Source organism: Melitaea cinxia, chromosome 18 (genome assembly GCF_905220565.1).
Source record: "Melitaea cinxia chromosome 18, ilMelCinx1.1, whole genome shotgun sequence".
In the NCBI taxonomy this organism is placed as follows: Eukaryota; Metazoa; Arthropoda; class Insecta; order Lepidoptera; family Nymphalidae; genus Melitaea; species Melitaea cinxia.
The window spans coordinates 8949423-8968744 of record NC_059411.1 but is presented as its reverse complement, the minus strand read 5'-3'; positions in this window follow the sequence as shown (position 1 = coordinate 8968744).

Below are 19322 nucleotides of genomic sequence, written 5' to 3'. Positions count from 1 at the left end.
TTGCTTAAAACCTATCTATTCTTGTTAACATTTACAAAGGAAATCGTAAAGAAACTTAAGTAATGTTGTGGAAAACATAAATAAGTTGAGGTCTTTAAAATTCATGTATCGTAAGCTCATATAGAACTTATAATATCTGCTATTAGAAAGTAATTTATTCGTTTTTTTCAGTATTATGGGGAGTTGTAACGTATTATAAAAATGTTTTAATTTTATTGTATTTCGTATATAAAAATGAAGTTACCTTTAAAAGGTAAAAGTACAGTTAGTATGACATTGAGTCAGCTTATAAAATAAATTAAATGCTTAGTTATTGTTTAAAAAAAAAAAAAAAAATAGCCTTTATTTGAAAGGATTAACCTTTTTATCTACAACGGAGACTAGTCATACGTATTTCGAAATTTTACCTGTCCTTGTATTCCATTCATCCATCATGTCGTCCTTCATTACGAAATATTACATGAATTTTTATGGAATACTTTAGAATATTATTAATATACTGAACCAACGTGAAAAAGGTTAAACGATTAATATTATGAAATATAAATAGTTCTTAAGAGACGTAAAAGCTTACATTGCGTTACATTTACAGTTAGTGTTATTTTACATGGTAATTTGATACTATTAAATTTGATCTAGATGAGCTGTAAGATATTTAGATGAAAGTAACATGGAAGAAGCAGAAAAATATTCACTGCATTAGAAAATTTGATTCGTAATCTACGTGTCCTGATAGAGACATGAGATAGTCTCTTGATATCTACAGGACATATTTAAAACTACATTACATAGCTTAACAATGTCGATAAGGAATATTTAAAATCGTGTAGCACAGATTGAAAAAAAATGTACATATTTATAAGGCCAGGGTGACTCTTAGGCGCGGCTTACTATTTCATTGTCGGCTATCTGTGGGCGCGGTACAAACGATGCGTGTCAATGTTTAACTCAGCGCACGTGGACAATGTCGCCAGAGCAAATATCGACGGAACCATTTTTTTACAGCCTAAATGTGGTTTTATAAAGCTGGGGTTAAACGTATTTAGCTGTGTCTAGTCTTGGAAAGTTATTTATCCTTTAGTTATGACTGATGACGTCATAGAATTATGTCGAACGATACTGATAGTTACAATGCTATATATACTACAGTGGCAGTCAGATACAAAGCTATATTTGTGCTGGTATTGACTTACAAAAATATATTGCACTGATAGATTTAAAGCTATACTGCAATGGTAGTCGGTTACAAAGCTATACTACACCGCCGTAGTTCAAACTACCACACTGATATTAAGTTTTGTTAATCCGATCATTCCATCCACAGCTATGAGTCATTTCTACCTGACAGAGTGCACGATACTTTGTGGTGTTCAATCTTTCTTAAATAATAGGTAAGTAAGTAAGTACACTTTCTAAGCGAACAACACCAAATATACCTAGAACTTTTTTTACTAGAACACAAAAAATGTAAGAGTTTGTTTATTTATTTATCATCTTAAAGAAATTTATATAGATTTTGGAACATACCTAACTGTTAAAGATAATTAATAACAAAGAGGATATTTTTTACATATATCTCAGTCATCTAAAGAATTTTGTGCATGTATGCTTTTTAGTGATATTTATAATGAGAAGACAAATCTTACGACTCAACAAAACAAACCTGACTCATTTTCATAAACTAATTTGCTAAAAAACCTAAAGATAGTCTGTCTATACATGATTTTATCTATATGTATATTAGCATAAAATAAAGAACAACGAGAAAACAAAGATATTTCAAGTCTCTTACTATTTGGTTCGTTTTAATCTATCATTCATCATCATCATTTCAGCCTATTACACTGCTGGACATAGGCCTCTACAAGTTTGCGCTAAAAATGGCGTATACTCATGTGTATTGCCCATAGTCACCACGCTGGGCAGGCGGGTTGGTGACTGCAGGGCTGGCTTTGTCGCACCGAAGACGCTGCTGCCCGTCTTCGGCCTGTATATTTCAAAACCAGCAGTTGGATGGTTATCCCGCCATCGGTCGGCTTTTTTAAGTTCCAAGGTAGTAGTGGAACTGTGTTATCCCTTAGTCGCCTCTTACGACACCCACGGGAAGCGATGGGGTGGCTATATTCTTTACTGCCGAAGCCACACAACAGAATCTATAGATCTATAAAAATAAATAAAATTGGAGTGTCTGTTTGTAATATTAAAATAACCGCTTTTTACTAAATTCATATGTATGTATACATGATACATATATCAAATTAACATTTTTTATAATTTTTGTCTGTCTGTATGTTTATCTGTTTGTTCTGGCTAATCTCTGAAACGGCTGGACTAGTTTTGACGGGACTTTCACTGGCAGATAGTAGATGTAATAAGGGGTTACTTGGCTACTTTTATTTTTGTTATTTTTTTAATAACTGCGAGCTGCACAATAACTATTTTGTTAAATTCCACGCGGGCGAAGTCGCGGGCACAGCTAGTTTATCCTATAAATATACTCGTATTTATGGAATGAGTGAAGTAAAAGTTCTTAATTGTATATTAGGTTTAGAAATTAACTTAATGATGAAACTTTAAATAGTATTTTATGCAATGAGTAGGTAAAGATGTCTTTCACAATATATTGAACGTAAAACAAAAGGCTGCCTAAGATGTCACAGTAGATACTTGTTCATTTTTCTAATACCGTACTCTTCTTTATGTATTCTGCAAGTGATTTTTATTTAAATTTTTAAAGGATACTGTGTACGTTTTCTACTAAAACCTCGTTTTGACATCATTACATTGTATTCAAGGGTGACGAAATCTATTCAATTCGCGTTCAAAATCAAAATTGCGTATAATTTAACTTGTTTGTTTTAAGGTTGCACAATGCGGACTGCTTTCAAAAGTTTCATTTAAGGAAACGCAACAATCACTTTCGCTAAGACAAACAGAGGATGTCGAGTTGGGGACGATATTGTCATCGACGCCTGAGCACCACGATCGGGTAAACTCTTGCATTGTTTAAATGTTACTATATAATTATACATTAAGAATAAACATCGATGCACACGTTTGCTGTATCGTGACTGCATTATTGGACTTCGTTGTGACTTTGTGTAAAAGCACGACAAGATTTACGTCTACTCGTTAAAATGAAGCTTGTGCATATTTCTTTGTGGTTCTTTGTCATGATGAGATTTACTTTTTAAAACAATAAATAAAACTCATACAAATTAAATAGTTATACGCAGCAAATGTAAGAACGATAATATATAGGCATAATTACTATTAATGAAAGTTTAGCGTTTAAACGCGGAGAGGTATTTAACATTAAGAGAAGTGCATCATGCTACAAATCAATGGGATCTCGTCGATGCATGTAACCTCTGCGCGCCAGGTGCTACGCGGGAAGTTGCCCTCCCCCTACTTCGTCCACCCCGCGACCTCCCAACACCCTCACATATGTAACCTTGAAGGAAGTTTACGCACACTTGTGCTAGGCGTACGTTATTATGAGAGATATGTCAATGTGTGACTCTGTTATTTATTTTATTAATGGTTTGCATTTGCGTATGCGTTGTTGGCCATGCATGAAAAATAGCGACTTTAAATATTAATGTAAGTCGATTTCAATGTTACGTCAAAAACAATTTATTATTCTAAATACATCTTAAGGTTATAGAAATATCATACTTTGTTTCTATGTCTATAATATTGTATGCGTACGTAGTTATCGACTACGAATAAACGATAAAACAGAAGTACATATCGCATTATAATGTATACGAGCATAATGAAACAAAATTTACTTCTATTTCAACACAATACCAAGGGTGAATGTTTTTTTTTTTGCAGCGGATTATTGGAATACTCCATTAAAGTCGCATTCAGTAATAGTCTTAGGACCTATTTATTAAATGTACTTAAAAGTTACATACAAATAAAATGTTCTAAATTCTATCATTCCCAAAACTATCATTATATTTGATGTTACATTTAATATATATATGTTTAACCTTCACCTTCGCAACTTATTAATTTATGCGTACCTTAAAATATCCGAGACGTTATTTAATACTCATTTTAAATGCAAAATATTTAGAATATATATTCCTTATTACGATAGCTATCCTGATAAGGGACTAATCGTTTATCGATACAGCAGGTTTAACCATCTTAGGAATGCATCACGAAATTTCATGCTTCGTATATAATTGTTCGTGTCCACCATTCACAATGAATATTATCACCAGGTAGCGAAGGTAATACAATGTGTCCTTCCGGTATATCGTTTACGCTAAACATGTCCAAAATCCTGTTCTAGCTCTACAAAATAAGGTCGACATTCCCGTAACTCACATTATATTTTGGGTGATAGTTAAAACAACGTTTGAAAAGATACATATTTGAACGCTACATCTAATCTTATAACGCTAAAGTGAGTCTTAATGTGAATGACTTATGAATTGTGTTAGCGTGTAAATTTTTTCGGAGATTGTAGTTTACTCTGCAGGGATACCTAGCATCCGGTGTAAGCCGATGCCGTGGGGAAACGGGGACCATTTTAAGTTAAAACACATATAATAACAATTAAATTAATAAACTTGACTATAAATAAGATGTCGTTTATAGATTTTTTATCTGTTTTGTATTAAGCTCGACGTAAGTATTACTTAAGTTAAAAATGACTTAAGGTATCATTATATGCATATATTAAGATAAAGTAATTAATGTACTTTTAGGTTTTCTTGAAAACGTGTTTTTAAGTGTGTGTCTAGTAATATTTATTCGTTATTGCCAAATATATGCAAAATATAATATTTTAATGTTAACCTGAATTTAATAGTTGCTATCATTATATTTGGAAAAAAAACATCGCACCAAGAACTGGTTCGATCCTAACGTTAGTTTATAATAACACAAAACGAGTAACTATTAACTATTCTATTTTGATACTTAAATGATATTTTAAACTTCATAAATTGAATTTGAAGATATATCAAACAGTTATATATTTTTTATATTTCAGATATTTGTCAGCATAGTATAGCTTCTGTTTTTTCAAACCCTTTAAATACCTAAAAAGAAGAGTTTAACTGAAATTTTATATCTTTAGATTTGCTCAAATGTAATAATGATCATTAAAATATTCGTCAATTGTATGTCATTTACGAATGCCCTCAGAAATGAAAAGAACCGCGGCCCTATTCTGAGCAACACAATCCGCACTCCGCATTATTCGTCGGCAGTCTAGACTTGAATATCAAACAGTAAAATGTCGAACGGAACCATAAAAAGTTGAGTAAAAGGCGTCGAAAGAAGGCAGCGAATTTTGAGCCAAACCAGTTTAATGAGGGTCGTATTTAAATACGAAAATAAATCGGTTCCCACGGCGTCGTTCGCGGGAACGGAAGCCTCTTCGATGTCGCGGCGTCACCGCGCGACTGTTCGTATCGCGCGATCATCGCCTCCGCGCCGCTTCTCGCGATTCGATCCGACACAACATCACCAGCCTTAGCTGAACTTCTTACGCCGCCGAAGCCTCGATCATCGACGAATGTGTAATCAGCGGGCAAATTCGTTCAGAGGTCAATGTAATCTAGACGAATGTATACGTAATCAGACAGGATCAACGAAATCATATCAAGCTAATATCAAGTTTTACGATTCGGTTGTTGACATGTTGCGGTGGAGTCAGCGTGAGAATGTTTTGCAAATTATCTTGAAATTTTAATTCTAGATGTAAACAATATTCAAATGAACGTAAGTTTTAAAAGTACCTTGATTAATGCTAATTTAAGAAAATTGCGAATATTAACGACTTATACTATTTTATTTCGCACTTTCGCATTCTGATTATTTGAGATCGTAATGTCATGGATTTTATAAATTATACAAAAAATAAATGTATTCATAGTATTCGTTAAAAAAATAGTATTCGTACCACCATGAGGTACTCATATATTATATATTTTCTTAGAACTTATTTCAATAATTACTTCATTTCGTGTAATTACACATAACCTAAGCGAATATTTTATTTAAATTATTATTTTTTATTTTAATTATTAGATGATTTTATATTAACTTCACCGAATTTAATAGCTTGTAATATACATACGCTCAGCATGAAGTAATTAATTGTTTTGATTTAATCAAAAAAATTAGTTTCTCAGCTTTTCGATGGGCAGTAACTTTACAAGAATGAGATAAGATGTGCTAGCCGTGTGTTTTATCTCTAATTGATTATGCAAATGTTTTGATAAGGTAATATGTTAAAACAGCCCAAACGTACTTCATTAACTTGAAATAGATCAGTATAAATATTACAACACACATACGAGTATACAATACGAGTTGTTAATGAACTTGATTTTGACAACTTTTTAATTAGGTGTGCCTCTTTCTATGTCTTAGCGTGTCATAAGTTTGTTTCATTTACGTCGAAGTTGTTTTTGGTATAGCATTTTTTATTTTATAGATATTGTAGTTATAGTATTTTTTCTGATATTTTGACGATATTTTATAGCTTTCACATTTTTCCAATTTTTTATACATGAGTAGGTACTCATTATTAGTAAAGATTGTAAAATTCAACAAAACATTTCAATTTAAAAACAAAAATATTGTCCCTAGATACTAGTAAGTACCTATTTAGAACAAAACTTTTTGAATTAAATTAATGTTAGCACTTTAGCATTTTAAATATACCTTCTTCAAAATTTATCACCATCATCACTTCAGCCTATCGCAGTTCACTTGCTGGACATAGGCCTCCACAAGTTCGCGCCAAAAATGGCGTGAACTCATGTGTGTTGCCCATAGTCATCACGGGTTGGTGACCGCAAGGCAAAATGTATGGCATAAGTGTTTTGTCTGCATGTTAACGATGTATATATGTATCTAACTGCGAGGGCTTACCACCTGCGTAGAAACGCGAACTTGCTCTTTTTATTATATTTAAGTGTATTTAATTAATGAATTAAGTACTATATTCTTGTTTTAGGAAAATTTAAACATTTTAATGATATTAAGTGTAACTATTACCCTATCTTACCATTTTTTGTTACTTAAAAGTTTAAATCTTTTAAAAATTTACTTTAACGATAGCGCTTTCGAGGAAACCTCGCAAAATTTATTTAACGAAATATACTCGTACATGCTGTAAACAATGTGGACCGATCATCTTTGTTTGAGCTGGCTTTCGATAATGTCAACATGACCTCAGACAACGGAACGAGTTTCGACGGCTTCATTTGTGTATTTTTACAAAATGTACGTAAAGTATGATTTTAAGGCTCTCTTTTAAACTGTTAGTATTTGTAATGACTGATTTGTCTACTTAGGGTCATTTTTACCAAATTCATATTATATAACAATAACGGTTTACAAGTTCTCAAGAAAATATTACAAGCGTTAATGAAACTATTTGAATATCTAAATATTGCGAAACTATATTATAGCGATGTGGTTAATCAATTCAAAAGCTCTACTCAATATAATATTTTGCAATACTCTTATTTTATTAAAATTTCATGTAAAAAGGTTAATTTTTTCTTTCAATTTTCCAGTTGATTTGTCTCCGTGTCGTAGGTTATCTTCATGCGTATAAATATTGAATGGTAACGTAATGGTGTGTGACAGAACAAATTCCGATATCGCAAGTAGCTCGGTTCATTAAATAACGTGAATGATATGCCCATTGAGTGCGCCGGCGCAGATTGCGGCTAGGTGGGGGCCGGGAAGCTGAGCATGAATGAAACGTTGTGACCCCCTTCTCTCGGATGTAGGTATCTTTGACGCTATGTTTATTTGTATCTCGTATTTTGTATATCCGGACTAAGGAACTGGTCTGTGTAGGAAATTTATAATTAATTTATAAATCCGCTAATTTCGAACTTCCTTTTCTCATTATCATTCCGGTTTATTTTTTTGTGTTGCTTAAGATTTTTTTTTGTTAAAAAACAATGTCAGTATATTGACCGGAAGCTGTTGTCCTCACGGAGAAAGTCCCGTTGTAGTGTTTTTGGACTTTTAATAAACAGGATTTGATGGATTAATAAACCTCCTTTATATATATAAACAATAATAATTATATCATATTGCAATTAAAACATCTCATGAAAAACAAAGCAATGTTTCATTTCCGATATGTAGTTGAGGAAAAAGAAGAATTGTCAACTTCGAAGCCACAAAAAAGTCAACAATGACTCGAGACTCGAGTCTAAATACATTGTAACACACTTTATCTTTGCATCGTACAAACCATTATTTAATTTTATAATATTTTTAAATAATTTTAATATAGGCAGCCCGATAAAAACGCAGTCACAATGCGGCACCTTGCATAATTGATAAACCATTATCTTCCGAGATCTTTCTCCAAACGTTCATAAATTAAACCGAAACAGTTTCTGTTTCCTTTGTAAAATAGAAATCTTTCCCAGCACATTATACCTTCATCTCGTCATCGGAGTTTTCAATTAATTTCTAGTTTGAAATGGATTTAATCTTGAAATCGATCAAAGTGCTACCATCTCGAGATGTACCTATCCTGCGCTTCCATACGTGATTGTAATTACCATAAAAATCTTTCGATTTGGTTGTAGATTGAAATAATAAACTTGGTTCTATTGCTTTAAGCATCCTCATTTGGATTAAAAACTATAGGCCACCACAGTGACGTTGATGTTTCGAAATGTATGAAACTTGTACCGCTTTTTTTCAAGGTTCTTTCGTTATTTCTTTTGTTTTTTTGGGACAACAATGTATAAATTATTTTAAGCGTATAAATTATTTATATAAACGATTAATACTTTATTATTTGTTTAATTATGAGTGTTAGTTACTTATTAATAAATAACAAATAAATAGTTTACACACTTTTCAATTATTTTCTTCGCTTGCTAATTTAAAACTGTAACCTATCTTTAAGTGACTATTCACTTTTTTAAAGGATCACTTAATTTCATGTTGTTTTTGACTTAAACAGAGAAGTTACAAGTTAAGGGATTAAAGACACTGAAACAATTCGACTTATAACTATATAAGTGTTTTTTTATTAATGAGAATATAATTATCCATATGCATTTTCCAATCTTGATAACAGTTATCATTAAGATTTCTTCGATATATAAAATACGGAAGCCCAATAATGAAAATTTATTATATAGATACAAGCAGGTGTTGGTATAATTTAGGACAGATTAACACCGTAACTTATTGAAATTACAAAGCAATACATGAATTATCATAAATAAGATTTCAGATTATTATTTAATTAATTATAAGATGTGATAGGGAAATTATGACCGAAATATAGTTTTGGTATGTAATACTACACGATCCTGAAAATATCTTTCGATCTTAATTACAATATCTCGAATGTCAAAATATTAATTGAGTAACGGAAATTGCGCAAAGTTAAAAAATACTTAAGTATATAAAATTAATCAGTATGTACGATTAATGATTTTTGATCGACCGATAAGATAAAAGGAATTTTGCATTATCAATAGTAATGAACAGATTTTTCTATAATTATTTACATAATCGAAATATTACGTGAAAATATTGAAAACGTGTACGGGCTCCTTAACTGCTTCATTATAAAGATTTAAAGACATTTTTTCGATGTATCTTAGGCTAAAATACGTCAACAAGAAAATAAGTTTACAATCACATAACTCTCACAAAGAAATAAGATTAAAATTATCTATTGAAATATTTTCAATTAGTTTCTAGTTTGAAACATAGTCTTTATTATATATTATTGGAATTTTATTCATTCAATGCTAATTTCTGATAAAGAATCAGTGTAGCGGTCAAATAGCGTCGACTGCTTACGACATACTTTATCATTTTTATCCGACGTCACCGAGCGCCTTCGTGAGAACTAAAAAATTATCCAGAATAATATGAACGCAGTGTAAAACACATTATAAAGCATTAAGAGATTAATTTAAACTGGTCTTCGGCAAGTGCTCGGCTTTCGTCGCTGCTATCAAAGTTGGGTGTAAAAAAGGTGATTTGTTACAAACTCGAATTTGGCGGTTTTGTTGTATAATGAATATATTATTTCGATATACTGTAACGTTTGGTTGTTTCGTGGGAATATTGATTTGCTATGAATAAATTACACTGATACTTGTGGACGGTAAATAATTTTAATTAAATTGTTATTGTTACATATTGTTATTGTTAAATAAAATAATATTAAGAAGTAGCTAGTAAGTATATTAGTTTCTAGCAAAGCAAGTTGGTTCTACCTATAGGATTATGATGATTACTGAGAGGATATTTTGGTATAGGTAGTACTTAACTGTGCTATTCAGGATTTCTACACTGTTAAAATTTTCTTTGGTAATTTTGCCAAAAATGTGTAGGAAGTTTTAACGCAAAACAATTTAGTAAATTTACTACACAGAATGCTTTAACGAAGTTTAAGCTTTATTAAGTTCAGAAGTAATTTTTGCAGTTAAAATTGTGAAAATAATAAAACAATTTCTAAATTTCTAATAACTTTACAGTAATTAAAATTGCAAAATATTCTGTAATTTTATAAAAATCTTCGAAGTCTGCTATTAAAATTTAATAAACAGGTTCGTAATAATACAATGCAAGAAGGATTTATACCTTAAGTTTATAAAATTACACTTCGCTAAATAGATTTTTTTATGTCTTTGAAAATTACTTAAGTTGTGTTCTAATTTGAATTTGTACACACCGATTAGTAATTTAGTCAGCTTATGTTTAGTAAAAAAAAAAAAAAAAAAATGCTAATTTTACAAAATATATTAACAGTGTAGCTAGACACTGATTTTTTTAAGAAATAAAAGTAATTATTTAGAAAGAAAAATAATAGTATACGAGTATGTAAATCAAGTCGGAGAAATACGAGTGAGATAAAAATTTTACTATATATCTTTGTAACACGAAAATAATAATTAACGCCCAACGAAGTGGGCACGAGTCGGCTAGTTTCTAATAAGAAAATATATAAGAAATCGTTTGGAATGGCTTTATACGCTTACAATTAAGTTGCGGTCAATATATTATTGATTATTAAACGTTTATTTTTCAATAATTATCATAATGCAAGATTAGTGTTTCTCCGAGCCAGCGGATATATAAAGAAGAAGTTTAACAACTTAGAAGCAGGTACTGTTAGGTGGACAGGAAGTGTTCGACTAAAAAACCAGAATATCAACATCTCCATAAGACACAGGAATATCGCCTTCCGCTAATTATTTACGATATATTGCGTAACGGTGAAACGACGGGAAGGAGGCTGGAAAAAACACGCTCTACAGGACGTAGAGTCGCCGATGAACATCTTCCTTACTGATTAGCGACCTTAACCCAACGGAATAAAATCTACATTAAAACAGAGATCAGAAGAGCGAGCGAGCTTAGAATATCTTTATTCATATTCCGAACGATCTCGATAAAGTAGAAACGGAGGCTGATCGATCGATGTCTCAAACTGATTTGCACTTTACCGCTTAGGAAATAGAAGTTTAATTTTCGATTATGCACGTAACACCGGTCTGTTTATACTGGTTCATAATTAAAGATACCATAGCAGGAACAAGGAAGAGTGTCGTACTATCTCAACAGTTAGCCGGAAGTCGCTCGATCTGTGAGTTCATTCATAAATGAGCGACTCGACACGACAACGTTCTATCACGAATGACGCATTAAGCCGTGTTAAGTTCTATTTTTATCACGACAAGAGTTAAAATTGCAAACGTAGTGCAATAGTAATAATTAAGTATTAATGAAACGAACCATTTAATTGAGTAGAAATGTGAACAAACATTTTGTCAGTTTGTTGTTTGGTTTTAGTGGCTCTATTTGGTAATACCTAATTGACGTAAACTAACCATAGATAATAAAATACTTCCCGTACTTTTAGCCAATCTATACAAGATTAAATCAAAGCTAGATGAATCATACATGTTACATACAAAAATAAGAAACACATGTGTATTGATCAAACCGTATAAATAATAATTTTTATTACAAAAAACATGTTTTATTTTATAAAGCAGTTTTAATAGGCACTAATTTGACAAGAATTGAGATTTTATCTGTCGTATCGTTCGATTAAGATACAATCTTTGGCATTTCGTAGTTAAACCTTTTAATGAAAATATATTTGAAGGTTAGTTAGATATTAGGTAAATTTTACAGAACAAAGGATTCATTTTATTACGCGTGTGCCAATTTGCAATTTATTTATACATAACCGAAATAAAAAAAGGTATTAAAAATTATATCAAAATCTATTTTATACATTTACCTTTAAAGGTGATATGAAACAATAAAATTTATTTTGCAACGTGTACTTCTGTTATTACATTGTATTAGGCAAAGAAAATGAAATAAGTAAATCTGTTTAGGATAGCAAGCGAACCTCAGTAACAGTTCAAGTGTGTATTAGAGACAATGTAGAACGATTCATTGATCGGTAAGTGGCAATGAGTCGTCTGGGGGATCAGACTCTGGGGCGACGCGCGTCGGGGGTCAGAGTGCAGCTCTGATTGCCATAATCGAGTTAAGACGATAAACAAAAAGAGCGCAATTAGACGTGCGTGGGCGCAGGATGCTCCAACTAGCCCACTAGCGCCGGAATCTAATTACGCTTTGTTCCTTTAAAAACAAACATGACTATGCTTTGTTATTTTTAACGAATTTAGGGTTGGCTTAAGGGTATTAAAGTAATATTTCATTTTTAGTAAATTGTAATACATTTTTATTCTACGAATTACAATTACGCAATATTTTAATGCGATAATAAATAAAATGTGGTTGAATTTTTAAGTGTTTTCAGTGAAACATTTTAATGTTACAATTTATCTTGTAGCAATTTATTATTATTAATTTGTTCCCTTTGATGTGTGTAACATGAAAAATATTTCAATATTAATTATTTGAAAGCTTTAATACCACAAGATGGCAATAAGTATATAAAATTAAACAACAACTTTAATCTGTATTAAATAAAAATATCGACATAACTGTCGATATATGAGCAGGATGACTACACTATCCTCTACAGGAAGTGGCCGCCGGACGCGCTATCTAGCTACCGTGTATATCTCATTCACTTTACAGCTTTGTCATACCACTCACTCTATCTCACTCCAACATACCAGAACCACGTAATCCTGTTTCCCTCCCTCCGGTACTATTCCAATGACGTTGCGTAATGAGATCGTCGAATTTTATTTTATATTTTGTGACCGTTATAAATTATTATAGCATCGTCCAAGGTGAAATGACTTGTAATTTTTATATGTAAATCATTCGAGAGGTTGAATATCAAAGAGAGAATCAACACGACATCGTATACATGACTCGTGTGGTAAAATCAAAAATGTTTTCAACTCATACACGATTCTGACCTGTTCTACAAATAGGTTTTATATGTAATAATTTATTTGATAGTTTATTGATTTCATTGATAGGATCAAACTCGATATAGTAGGAATTATAAATGGATCGAGATTTAGTTCGCGTTTTCAAAGTAGCAGGTTTGAGATCAACTTCTGGCGATGAGTTTGCAATATCCGAGCACACCACAAGATATACGATCACTGAGGCTAAAACAGTAATGTAAATTTTTATAAATATTAGACTTTGTTTAACAGGATACTGCGTAAATATAAATTTATTTGAAATATAAAACATAAGAACAAAACAATTAGCCAACGCGTCGTCAAAATGATTCAGAGATGCCACAAAGTAAATTCAAGTAGCTAAGTTATAAATTCTTATTTTGAAATTGTAACTTTCACGCACAAACAGAAAAATGATTCAAAATTTAATGAATTAAAGAAAAATAACACCTATACGTTTTTGAACTAATCTTTAAACTATATCTATTTATAAAGATTATTTAATTACGCAATTTAGTACTCAGATGTTGCGTGCGTTCATAAACCGTAATTGTGCATGTACGTATACTTAAACATATTTCCCTTATTACATAGTATTAACATTAATTGATCCTATATATTATACTTAAAGATGGAGTTTGTTTCCAAGTTTCTCTAATAACTTCTCGGAGTAACTTTCTTATTTAACATTAAAAGGTTTATTAATGTAAGCTTTGAGTGAGACAGTCTAATTGTGATTATATTTATTATAAGAGAAAACGTGGAGTTTCGAGGGTCTATTGATTAAGTCTATAGAGGTTATATTTACGCTGTAATCAGTTATAGCATAACGTTATATGGCTTATAATATAACCCTCAACAGTAAACTAAAGATTGTCTTTGGGCAATACATTTTGAGTTAGGCTTGATTAAATAACTGAACTATTAAAATGTATCAAATGATATTTGTACTGATATTGTTTATATTTCTTTGTATAAAAAAATTCTTTTAGACAATGCAAACAAGTTGAGGAAGTTACGAAAATACATAATAATGCTTCATATAGCACATGAACATACATAAATCTTTAATACATTTTTATTTATTTTTTATATATTTAAATGGCATATCGCATACCTAGATTAGTGGTTGTTGTGTTACAAGTAGGTCAATTTATTTATATACCGTGAGGTGAACGTTAAACTAGTGACTGCGCCCATGTACCAGGACCGGCTACTGGCTAGAAATCATCTCTGCGTCCGGCCATTTCACCACTAGTTGCCTTTTAATTATTAATGAAACTGCCCGCGCGGGAAAGCCGCAGCGCCCGGCTTCGCTTCCGCTCACGACTTTGCGTTTCATTCATAAAACTTAACTCCCCGATCGCTATAACGTAACTCGTCACTACAATCACTCCATATTCAACCTTAGTATATGGTTAAAAAGGTCAATTAACATTAATAACCAGCGCACAGCCGACGATAAGAAATTTAGCAGAACGTCGACAGAAATAGATATCGAAAAAAGTAGTAACTCGTGACACAACCAGACGAAAGTGGTCCCTCCTCCCAGCGCAGAAAGTTGTTTTCCGTTTGTGGAAGCGTTTCCGATTGAACCTTAAAAGGTGAGAACGTTCTCGGTTGATTTACTCGCTTGTCGTGAATGGGATGCATTTTGTGGTCGGCGAGGTGTGAAGATCTAGTAATAGAGTGAATGGAGTGCTGTCCCTTCGTTACTTTTTTACGTTCATTGCGCGGCAATCGGCGGAAAACTGACCAGTATCGAGTTTACATGTTCAATGAATATCAGATATCGGTTATCATGAGCATTTCCTTTCGAGAAACTGGTGGTAATATTGACGTTAAGTAATAATAAATACGTTTGCGTCGAAGTTACTTAAGATTTTTGTATTTTGATTGTCTCTTTTTTTTGTATATTCAACGTAAGGTTTTAAAATGAGCGCGCAAAATACTTATTACGTGACTTTGAAATTATTAGTTTTATGAGTCATAAGACGCTAAGTTTTCAATAATAGTAATTACTGGTCACATTTGTAAATCCGCTGTTGCATTAAGGCGCTTTGTAACCGAATATTATCCTCATCAGCATACTGCAAAGGAACGCATGCTGCCCGCTCAGCCAGATGTTCCCTAATTTTGTCATTAAATGATACGTGAAGTCTTACCACCTACGTAATAACCAGTTTGGTGGGACTAAAAGCCATTGTGAAGAAACTTCGAAATGACTAAATTAGTGGTAAAAATGAACAAACGAATTGCTGATTTAATATTTGTTGATGTAAATTAAGTTTAAGTTTCATTTTCAAATATAACAGTAAAAATGGAGTAACTTATATTGGAAGTACCTAAAGTATTAAATATATGGTAAAGAAGACTTTCACCTAGACTAGTCGAATTGTCTTTTGGCCAACTAGTTTTCGGATCCGTACAATTAAAACTATAATTATACTTAAACTTTACTAGTTACTAATATATGTACGTATACCTGTAATATTAGTTGTTTAAAAAGGGGATAATTATTACATCATCAGCGCTCATAACAATCAGATACCTATGAATTATATATTATGGTAAACAATAAAGCAAAAGAAAAAGCTTACGTTTATATTTCACATATCACTTAATTTGAAAATCAAATTTAGTATTTATTTTTAACATCGTCAATTGCTCCATACTTATATTAATACCAATATCAACTGGTTAAAAAAAACTGCACCATCCTAATTTCTGGAAAGCTTCGATGAGCTCCTTAGAATATCTCAAACATTCAGCACGAACAAAAAGACATCGGTGCCACACTGTCTGTAGCCACAAAGGCCGATATTTTTTACAAATTGTACCTTAGAAATGCAACCTGTGGAACTTTGCGAAATGCGCCTTTATAATGAAGCTCATCAAGTATGTTATATGGTGCAGGTAAGTTTGGTTATAATGAGCATCGTTTTTGTGTTACCGGCCTTACAATATGGTGCTTGGCCTAACCGGATATACGATTGTCCTTCGAATGGGGAGGTATAAAAAGCATATTTACGATTATGCACGAGCGATTTGTCGTCGTCACTCGATACGAGCGGAGCCTATGGCGATTATTGTATCACGTTACGATAAGGGAAGCGCTCTATTTAACTATTTCTCATATTATTTTGCATGTTTGTCCTACTATTGTCATGTAAATTCACGCATATTTTATTTCGCATATAAGACAAACCGTACATTTTACCTATGTTTATAACTAATATTTGGTTCCTATGAGAAAAGTTCGAGTGGAACGGTAATGTTTCATGATCTGCAACATTATTTTATTTGTCAGATTTCAGAAACCGGACAGGGCTTAAAAAATTGATTATACTACTAAAGTTTCATTATTAAACATTGTGCCTACAAAAGTATAGGCAATTTTATTCATTTTATTAATACGTTAAAAAACCTGTAAATTACTAAATACATTCAAACTTGACACCAAATGATTTTCTTTTATTATCAAACGCATTTACTTGTTCCACTGTTAATGTCACTGCCACTATGTCACTCACAAGACACATTTATTCATAATGCAATGCCATTAGCAAGAAACACGAATTTATAAACACTGTACATACCAAATTAGTTTGGTGAAAATTTTATATTTTCTTGTAAATAAACAGTCAAAGTTAATCCGTAAAAAAATTAAGAAAACCGTATTTCTTGTTTTAGACAATGTTCTGTGTGTATGTGAACATGCTGGATCTTCGTTACAAGTAGAGAATTGTGTTTAAAAATTCTAAAATCAGATGAATTTTATGCCAAATCAGCGAAATCATATTTAATCGTGTTTGATTTAATGTGTAACCAAAACTTTATCTTTTATCAAACTTTTATCTATGAGTATAGTCTGTTAGTCTAATTTTTATCAGAATTTTCTTAGTCGATGTCACAAAAAATGTAGTGTAAAATTATGTAAATCTGTTTGATTGTATACTTTATCATAACTTTTTATTAATAACTTTTTTTAAGATATATAGAAAAATTAAAAAAAGCGCTAAAGAAAAAGTAGTCAGTAGTTCGCTACTAAAGTTATATGCTAATTATAGCCATGTTTGTCCACAGCAACAAAACGCTCCACTAAATTATCACGATATCTCATTCGCCTCATCTCAACAAATCAACACATTATACTTTCACAGCACCAATTCGCTCGACTCCGACGCTCACGAGAAATGATCCATCATATCGGGAGTGGTGATTTTTCACCGAGTTTTGTTTTTCCGATGCAGAAATAAAAACTGAAGTTAAATTTAGTAACAAGGTTGACAGTTAGCGACAGTCTCGAGTTTTATTTATCGACGATAAATTCGGTCATCGAGAAAAACGAATATTTTGCTAAGGTAGACAGACGGAGGGTTGATGTGTTTGAAGTTAGTTAACGCCGAGTTGCACGAAACAAAATTAAAATTTAAGTAGAGATTAAACTAATTTAATCACAAGAATTTCATACAATTCTTGCGATTAAATTAGTTAGAGATTAAACTAATTTAATCACAAGAATTTCATACAATTCTTGCGATTAAATTAGTTTAATCATCACTTCAGCCTATCGCAGTCCACTGCTGGACATAGGCCTCCCCAAGTTCGCGCCACACATCCCGGTCTTCCGCAATCCTCATCCAGCCTACACCGGCAATCTTACGTAGATCGTCGGTCCAACGGGCCGGAGGACGTCCCACACTGCGTTTGCCAAGACGCGGTCTCCACTCTAGGACCCGTCTACTCCAACGGCCATCGGTCCTGCGACACAGATGACCAGCCCACTGCCACTTCAACTTCCTAATTCTGTGGGCTATGTCGGTTACTTTCGTTCTCTCGCGGATAGTCTCATTTCTAATCCTGTCTTTGAGAGAGACCCCAAGCATAGCCCGTTCCATTGCACGTTGAGCGACTTTAAACTTGTGGACCAGTCCCTTGGTCAGTGTCCACGTCTCGGCTTCGTATGTTAACACAGGCAGGACGCATTGCTCGAAAACTTTTGTCTTCAAGCATTGCGGAATCTTCGAAGTGAAGACTCGACGGAGTCTGCCAAACGCCGCCCAGCCCAACCGAATCCTCCTATCGGCCTCCTTCTCGAAGTTGTTGCGGCCTAGTTGGATAGTATGGCCTAGGTAAATATAATCCTGAACAACTTCGAGAAGGGTACCATCGACCGATACCGGTATCGGTATGACTTGGTTGTTAAACATAACTTTCGTCTTATCCAAGTTCATACAGAGACCGACACGTCGGGAGGACTCGTTTAGGCCGGCCAGCATTTGGCCTAACTCATCCAGCGTCTCCGCAAAGATGACAATATCGTCGGCGAAACGAAGGTGAGAGATGAATTCACCGTTGACGTTGATGCCTCGTTCCCCCCAATCTAAGGTCTTAAAAACATCCTCCAGCGCAGTGGTAAACAGTTTCGGTGATATTACATCCCCCTGTCTTACCCCTCGCCGGAGGGAAATAGGTCTTGTTCTTTGGTCATTGACATGAACGGTCATCGTCGCCGCGTCGTACATAGATTTTAGTACCTCGATATATCGCCCGTCGATATGACATCTCCGCAGAGAGTCCAGGACAGCCCAGGTCTCGACGGAGTCGAAGGCTTTCTCGTAGTCCACAAATGCCATACACAGCGGTTGATTATATTCTTCCGTCTTTTGGATAATCTGCCGAACAGTATGGATGTGGTCCACGGTGCTGTAGCCATTTCGAAACCCAGCCTGCTCTGGTGGTTGGAATTCGTCGAGTCTCCTGGCGAGACGATTAGTAACAACCCTCGAAAACAGCTTATAGACGTGGCTCAGAAGTGAGATCGGTCTGTAATTTTTTAACAGAGACTTATCGCCTCTCTTAAAGAACAGCACCACCACACTCCTGGACCACGCCTCCGGCGTGGTACCTCGGTGGATGACGGCGTTAAAT